We start from the raw sequence: 9,054 nt of genomic DNA on the forward strand, positions 1-9,054 counted from the left end.
GGGCAGAGATGTGAAGGGAAATCTGCTCAGGGAGTCCCAGGAAAACTTGTGCTCACACAGAAGGAGACATGATTAGTACTTATCCTTCTCTGTGTCTCCCCAGCTGACCTGTGGATGTGATACCTGCATCTGGAGCAGCCATCTTGTGACCATGAGGTAACAAACGAGGGGAGAAATATCAACATGCTAAGGATAATGAAGCAGAAATTTGGAAAGAGCCTAATGGTATTTTGGGTCCCTGAAACTATATCAGCAATTGGCTTACCTTTGGATTTCTTCTTGGGTGGCTAAAATTTGTTGAGTTCACTATTTGCCATATTTTGTTGCTGTTGTTATTTGCAGCCAAACATATTCCTAACTGATGTTAGAAGATGTGTAGGTACTATTTTAGGCATTAGGGATTAATAACGCCCTTGAGGTAGAAAAACACATTTTAAAGGAGGCGGGGGTGGGGGAAGAGAGTTGACACATAAACAAAATAATGTAAGAGTGTGGTAATTACAATGAAAACAAATAAACAAATAAAGGGAAAGTGGGTATAGCCATGGAAGGCTCCTTTTGTGATATGATAGTTAAATTGAGCTATAAAGAACTGAAAAGGAGCTGACCACACACAGAAAGAAAGATAGAAGGCACCTGGGTGGCTCAGGCAGTTAAGTGTCTGACTTTGGCTCAGGTCATGATTTCATGGTTCTTGAGTTCGAGCCCCACATTAGGTTCACTGCTGCCAGCACAGAGCCTGCTTTGGATCTTCAGTCCCCCCCAGGGGAAGGGAGGGAAGGGGAGGGGAGAGGAGGGGAGGGGAGGGGAGGGGCGGAGAGGATTTTTTCAGACAGAGGGAATAGCAGTTGAAAACACCCTGAGATAGAAAAGAGTCTGGCTGGTGAAGGAACTAAAGGAAGGGATGGGACCAGAGGAGGCAAAGAAGAGAGTAGAAGGATGAGGCTGGAGAAATAGATGAGCTCCTGGGCATGCAGAGTTTGGGGGAGGCACAGAACACAGATGGGACTTGAGGTACAATAAGAAAGTCTTGAAGGTTTTTTAGTGTCATAGCCAAATGGTGTTGTGTAAGAGAATTCTAGTTGCAATGTGCAATGTGGCAGCTTGAAGACCAGTGGGAAGAGGTTGCAGTAAACAGAAGAAATAAAATAGATAGTTCCAGGATGAGAATTAAGATGGCTGAGAAGTAGGGGGACCTGAATTTTCCTTGCCCCTCAAACACAGCTGTATTGAGATCAGATCACTTGGAACACCCAGGCGTAAGAGTTGCCATGGGAAGGCAACTGAGCGGCCACTTTGCTGTGGAGAGCTGCGAGCACTGACAACCCCCACTTGCAAACCTGGAATGACCTGAGCCATTTGAAAAGCACCAGCGGCTATTTTATTGCAGGTCAGATAACAGATCCAGGCGCCACCAGGACTGACGACCCCCACTCTCAATCTGGACTGTCTCAAACTGGAATGCCTCACCATGGAATTCCAGCATCCCCCTCCCCACCGAAGCGAACAGCCAATTGAATCCTGCCACCGTCCAAAGAAGACCCTACTTGGCTATCAGCCCACCTGAGCTCAAACCCGGAACTCCTGCACCCATAAAACACGTTGCTCTCCCATACCAGGCGCGACTTCCCTGACTCCCTGCTCCAGAGTCACGGAACCTCGCCCGGGAATTGCAGACTCCAATAAAGGCCTTCTTGGCCCCATAACGTGGTCTCTTTTTCCTCCCATCTCTGCCTCCATCTATTAAATCTTACACCAGGAAATAGATCTGTGGAACAGCAGACGGCTCTCCACAGTTGAAGGGAGACAGCTTGGCAAGATCAAGGTGCGTGTATGTGAGCAGGGGGAGATAAAATGGTTGAGCTAGAAAGAAGAGGGAACCCTTTCTGTGGAGAGACAAAAGGGAAAGAAGACGAATTGCAAAAGTGCGGCATCAAATTAGCACTAGAAGAAAACCTCTCCCGACCACGGACTGGGGGGCAAGAGGTAGTCAGTATCTCAGCTCTTTTTCTGCAAACAGCATTTGGAGCTGAAACTCCCAGGTTCTGGAAATGCAGGACTGTTGGGGCCCAGTAGGCAAAAATAACCCTCAAACAATATTTGGCCTCCTCGGCCACACATGTGGCTTCTATTCATCCTGTCTGTGATTTTCTCATTGCTTTGTAAAGAGACATATACTTTTAGGCTTTGAATCAACTTGGTTCGGTCAGTGGCGCCAGCCCTCCCCCTTGCTTTGCTTTCTAGTTCTTTGTTTGATGTTGGGCATTAACACAAACTTCTGCCAAAAAGATTTGCCTATTAAAGGATAAGCATCTTGCCCATGCATAACCTCCTCATAGAATTCTTCAGGCTCATCTTCCGCTTGGAGCCAGACCATTATTAGGGAATCCCTCCCTTGTAATGACTTGATTGTTCGTTTTATTTACTACTGTCCTGATAAGAATGACCTTTTCTGGAGCATGTCTTTATTTCAAAAATCTTGAACTGTGTAATCATTAAAGAAATGATGTAATCACCCATGGTATATAAGACCCTGGCTATCTAAGTAAAGTGTGGCTTTTCCACCATGCCCGTTGTCTGTCTTGTTCATCTTGTCCATCTTCTTTTCTAGAGATATTGTGCTGACACCAACCCCCTACTTGGGACCTTTCAACTGGGGTGCGTGGGCTAGTCCCCCGCACAGGACTTTCTCCAGAGTGGAGCCACAGTGTCTATACTCCTGGGGAGGAGGGAGCTGGCCCTAGAGTGCACAGAGTGGTGTAGTGATCTCAGGGCAGCCCTGCAAGAGACCAGTTCCCATCCTAGAGTACTTTGAGAAGAGGGCTTATTGCCTCCCCAAGGACAAAAGACCCTGTGTGCCAGCCAAAGGCCATTCATCAGCAGGATAGAAAGGCTCTACTCTGGGGCAGAGGAGCAGACCCATGCCATGCTGGGTCCTTTAAGACCTGGGGCTTTGAATCCCAGCCCAACACCAAGGGGAAGACTCAGGAGACCTATGGCACAGGGCAAGCTGACTTCCCTTGCTATTCTGTGAGGGCTGCCCGAACAGCCTGGATGGAGATCTCTGGTCCGGAGAGAAGAGATTGGGGTGACACCGCTTTCACCCCAAAACCAACATGGTGGGATTTCAGAGAGCAGCACGGTGGCCCCCAGTGGAGGCGGGACACACTTACCCCAAAACCCAGCCCTCCGTGCCTGGCAACTGATCATTTACTGGAGCAAGACTGACTGACTCAATGCAGTCAGCCTCTCCTCCAGACCAGCACAGCCATCACCCCCAAACACCAACAGACAGCTCTTCTTTCTTTCTTCCTTTCTTTCTTTTTCTTTCTCTCTTTCTCTCTCTCTTTCTTTTTTCCACCTCTTTTTCTCTTTTAGAATCAGGCTCATAGTGTCTGATATTTTTGACATTTTTTTAATATATATGTTTTAAAGTTTTGAGCAGGCTTTTTCTTATTTTTCCTTCTTTCCTTTTTTCTTCTGCTTTTTTTTCTTCTTCTTTCTTTTTCCTTCTCTTTTCTTGGAATCAGCCTTATAGTTTGGTTTTCTTTTCTCCCTTTTCCTTTTTCTCTCTTTATGGGATCAGGCTTTCCCTACCACCCCTACTTTTTCCCTCCAGGGTTACTTCAACAAACAAATCAAAGCACACCTAGTTAAAGGTCCAAACACTCCTCCATGAATGCAAGCAAGGAGGAGCTCTGCAGAGGACTGGCCAGTGGTTAGAGCAGCCAAAATGTAACAGCCAAGTGCATGCAACGTACCAGAAACACTTCGTGGAGTGCCAGGTCCTAGATGGTGTATGATTCCTTTTTAATATAATAATACTCTCAGGTGCAGGACACAGAACACGCTCTTAAAGTATGCAAAAGACAGAAACTCATACAAAATGACAAGATGGAGGGATTCTCTCCAAAAAAAAAAGGTCAAAAAGAAATCACACCCAGAGACTTGCTCAAAACAGATATAAACATATATATCTGAATAAGAATTTAGAACAACAGTAGAACAACAGTCATAAGACTAATAACTGGGCTTGAAAAAATCATAGAAGACACCAGAGAAACCCTTGCTGCAAAGATCAAAGACCTAAGAATTAGTCAAGATGAATTTTAAAAATGCTATAGCTGAGATGCAAAATGAACCAGATACAGTGACAGCAAGGACTGAAGAAGCAGAGGAGAGAATAGGTGAAATAGAAGATAAAATTATATAAAATAATGAAGTTGTAAAAAAAAAAAGGAAAGAAAATTACTAGAGCACAAGGGGAGAATTAGAGAACTGATTCCATGAAATGAAACAATATCCATATCATAGGAGTCCCAGATGAATAAGAGCAAGAAAAAGGAGCAGAAAGTTTATTTGAACAAATTATTGCTGAGAACTTCCCTAACCTGGGGAAGGAAATAGACATCCAAGTCCAAGAGGCACAGAGAACTCCCTTCAAAATTAACACAAACAGGTCAACACCATGACATATCATAATGAAACTTGCAAAATACAAAGATAGAAAGATAATTCTAAAAAGCATCTAGGAGCAAAAGGTCCTTAACCTACAAGAGTAGACACATAAGGTTAGTAGCAGACCTGTCCACTAAAAGTTGTCAGGCCAAGAGTCCCTGGATGGCTCATTGTGCTAATAATCTGGCTTTGGCTCAGGTCATGATCTCATGGTTCTTGAGTTCAAGCCCCACATCAGGCTCAGTGCTGATGGCTTGGAGCCTGGAGTATGCTTTAGATTCTGTGTATCCCTCTCTCTTTGCCCCTCCCCTGGCTCATGCTCTCACGCTCTCGTACTCGCTCTCTCGCTCTCGCTCTCTCTCTCTCTCTCAAAAGTAAATAACCATTGAAAATTTTAAAAACAACATGTCTTTTAAAAGTTGGTGGTGACCAGAAAGGAGTTGCAGGAAATATTCAATGTGCTGAATAGGAAAAATATGCAGCCAAGAATCCTTCATCCAGCAAGGTTGTCCTTCAGAATAGGAGGAGAGAGAAAGACTTTCCAAGACAAAAATTAAAGGAGTTTATGACCACTAGACCAGCCCTACAAGAAATTCTAAGGGGGACTCTCTGAGTGGAAAGCAGAAAAGACTAAAAAGGACCAGAGAACACCACCAGAAGCACAGAATCTATAGATAACACAATAGCACTAAATTCATACCTTTCAATAATCACTCTGAATGCAGATGGACTAAATGCCCCAATCAAAAGACACAGAGTATGAAAATGACTAAAAACACAAGATCCATCTATATCCTACAAGATTCATTTTAGACCTAAGGACATTTGTAGATTGAAAGCGAAGAGATGGACCATCTATCATGCTAATGGTTGCCAAAAGAAAGCCAGCATAGCCGTACTTACATCAGACAGTCTAGATTTTAAAATAAAGACCATAACAAGAGATGAAGAAGGGCATTGTATCATAATTAAGGGGTCTATCCACCAAGAAGATCTAAGAACTGTAAATATTTATGCACCCAACATGGAAAAACCCAAATATATAAATCAATTAATCACAAACACAAAGAAACTAATTGATAATAATACCATAACAGTAGGGGACTTCAACACCCCACTTATAGCAGTGGAGAGATTATCTAAGCAGGAAATCAACAAGGAAACAAAGGCTCTGAATGACACACTGGGCCATATGGACTTAACAGATATATTTAGAACATTTCATCTTAAAGCAGCAGAATACACATTCTTCTCAAGTGCACATAGAACATTCTCCTGAATAGATCATATATTGCATCACAAATCAGCCTTCAACAGGTACAACAAGATTGGGATCATACCATGCATATCTTCAAATTACAATGCTATGAAACTTAAAATCAACCACAAGAAAAAAAAAATTGGAAAATACAAGGAGGTTAAAGAACATCCTACTAAAGAATGAATTGGTTAACCAGGAAATTAAAGAAGAAATTAAAAAATACATGGAAGCAAATGAAAATGAAAACATGGCAGTCCAAACCATTAGAGATACAGCAATGACAGTCCTAAGAAGAAAATACATTCCAATTCAGGCCTTTCTCAAGATATACCCCAGACCTATCACAAAAAAACATGCCAAATACACAACCTAACCTTACACCTTAAGGAGCTAGAAAAGAAGCAGCAAATAAAGCCCAAAGCCAGCAGAAGGGAAATAATAAAGATTAGAGCAGATATAAATGATACAGAATTAAAAAAAAAAACGGATCAATGAAACTAAGAACTGATTTTTTGAAAGAATAAACAAAATTGATAAACCTCTAGCCAGACTTCTCAAAAAGAAAGAGGACTCAAGTAGATAAAATAATAAATGAAAGAGGAGAGATCACAACCAACACCACAGAGATACAGTTATGAAATAATACTATGAAAAATCATATGCCAGCAAACTGGACAATATGGAAGAAATGGAAAAATTTCTAGATACTCAGACACTACCAAAATTCAAACAGGAGGAAATAGAACATTTGAACAGGCCCATAACCAGAAAAGAAATGGAATTGGTTATAAAAAAATCTCCCCCAAAATAAGAGTCCTGGGCCAGATGACTTCCCAGAGGAATTCTACCAGGCATTTAAAGAAGAGTTAATACCTATTCTCCTCAACTGTTCCAAAAAATACTAATGGAAGGAAAACTTCCTTCTGTGAAGCCAAAATTACCTTGATTCCAAAACCAGAGACTCTACTCAAAAGGAGAATTACAAACCAATATCCCTGATGAACTTGGAGGCAAAAATTCTCAACAAGATACCAGGAAATCAAATTCAACAGTATATCAAAAGAATTACTCACCATAAGCAAGTGGGATTTACTCCTGGGCTACAGGGCTGGCTTAATATTTGCAAATCAATCAACGTGATACACGTTGGATAAAACAAAGGATAAGAATCATATGATTCTTTCAATACATGCAGAATAAGCATTTGATAAAATACAGCACCCTTTCTTGATAAAAAAAACTCAAGAAACTAGGAATAGAAGGAACATAACTTAATATCATAAAAGCCATATATTAAAGGCCCACCACTAATATCATCCTCAACAGGGAAAAACTGAGAGCTTTCCCCCTAAGACCAGGAACACGACAGGGATGTCCACTGTCACCACTGTTGTTTAACATAGTGCTGGAGGTCCTAGCCTCAGCAATCACACAACCAAAAGAAACAAAAGGCATCCAAATCAGCAAGGAAGAAGTCAAACTCTCACTCTTTGAAGATAACATGACACTCTGCATGGAAAACCCAATGAATTCAGCAAAGTTGCTGGATATAAAATCAATGTAGGATCAGTTGCATTTCTATATACCAATGATGAAGCAGCAGAAAGAGATATCAAGAAATCAATCCCCTTAAAATTTACACCAAAAATCATAAGATACCTAGGAATAAACCTAACCAAAGAGATAAAAGATCTGTACCTGGAAATTATAGAAAGCTTATGAAAGACATTGAAGAAGGCACAAAGAAATGGAAAAACATTCCATGCTCATGGATTGGAAGAACAAATACTGTTAAAATGTTGATACTATCCAAAGCAGTCTACACATTCAATGCAATCCCTATCAAAATAAGACCAGCATTCTTCACAGAGCTAGAACAAACAATCCTAGAATTTGTATGGAACCACAAAAGACCCTGAATAGCCAAACGAATGTTGAAAAAGAAAACCAAAGCTGGATGCATTACAATCCCAGACTTTAACCTGTATTAAAAGCTGTAAGCATCAAGACAGTATGGTATTGGCACAAAAACAGACACATAGATCAATGGAATAGAATAAAGAACCATGAAATAGACCCACAGATATATAGCCAACCAATCTTTGACAAAGCAGAAAAGATTACCCAATGGAAAAAAGTCTCTTCAGCAAATGGTGCTGGAGAACTGGACAGCGACATAAGAATGAACCTGGACCACTTTCTTACATCATACTCAGAAATAAATTCAAAATAGATGAAAGGCCTACATGTGAGACAGGAAACCATCAAAATCCCACAGGAGAAAACAGGCAGCAACCTCTTTGACCTCAGTAACAGCAACTTTCTATTTGGCATGTCTCCGGGGGCAAGGGAAATAAAAGCAAAAATGAGCTATTGGGACCGCAAGATTAAAAACTTCTGCACAGTGAAATAAACAGTCAACAAAACTAAAAGGCAACTGACTGAATGGGAGAAGATAATTGCAAATGACATATCAGATAAAGGGTTAGTATCCAAAATCTATAAAGAACTTACCAAACTCAACACCCAAAATAATCCAGGGAAGAAATGGTCAGAAGACATAAATAGATACCTTTCCAAAGAAGACACCCAGATGGCTGACAGACACATGAAAAGATGCTCAAGGGGTGCCTGGGTAGTTCAGTCCATTAAGGATCCAACTTCAGCTCAGGTCATGATCTCATGGTTCATGGGTTTGAGCCCCACATTGGGCTCTCTGCTGCCAGCATGAAGCCCACTTCAGATCCTCTGTCTTCCTCTCTCTGCCTCTCCCCAACTTGTGCGTTCTCTTTCTCAAAAATAAAATAAATATTGAAAAAAATATGCTCAATATCATTCATCATCAGGGAAATACAAATCAAAACCACTATGATACACGACCTCACACCTGTCAGAATGGTTAAAATTAACAACTCAGGAAACAACAGGTGTTGGCAAGGATGTGGAGCAAGGGGAATCCTTTTGCATTGTTGGTGGGAATGCAAACTGGTGCAGCCACTCTGGAAAACAGTATGGAGTTTCCTCAAAAAATTAAAAATAAAACTACCCTATGACCCAGCAATTGCACTACTAAGTATTTATCCAAAGGATGCAGGTGTGCTGTCTCAAAAGGACACATGCATCCTAATATTTACAGCAGCACTATAAACAATAGTCAAATTATGGAAAGGGCCCAAAAATCCATCCATTGATGAATGAAAGAAAATGCAAAATGCTAATTGATTCATGATGTGGTTTCATCTTAGCTTGGGCAAACCATGCAGTATTTAATATATAGTAGCAGAATATTTACTATTGAAGCTTGAAAAGATGTGAGTTCTTTGTGTACAATCTTT

This window comes from Suricata suricatta, chromosome 12 (assembly GCF_006229205.1).
Source record: "Suricata suricatta isolate VVHF042 chromosome 12, meerkat_22Aug2017_6uvM2_HiC, whole genome shotgun sequence".
Lineage (NCBI taxonomy): Eukaryota > Metazoa > Chordata > Mammalia > Carnivora > Herpestidae > Suricata > Suricata suricatta.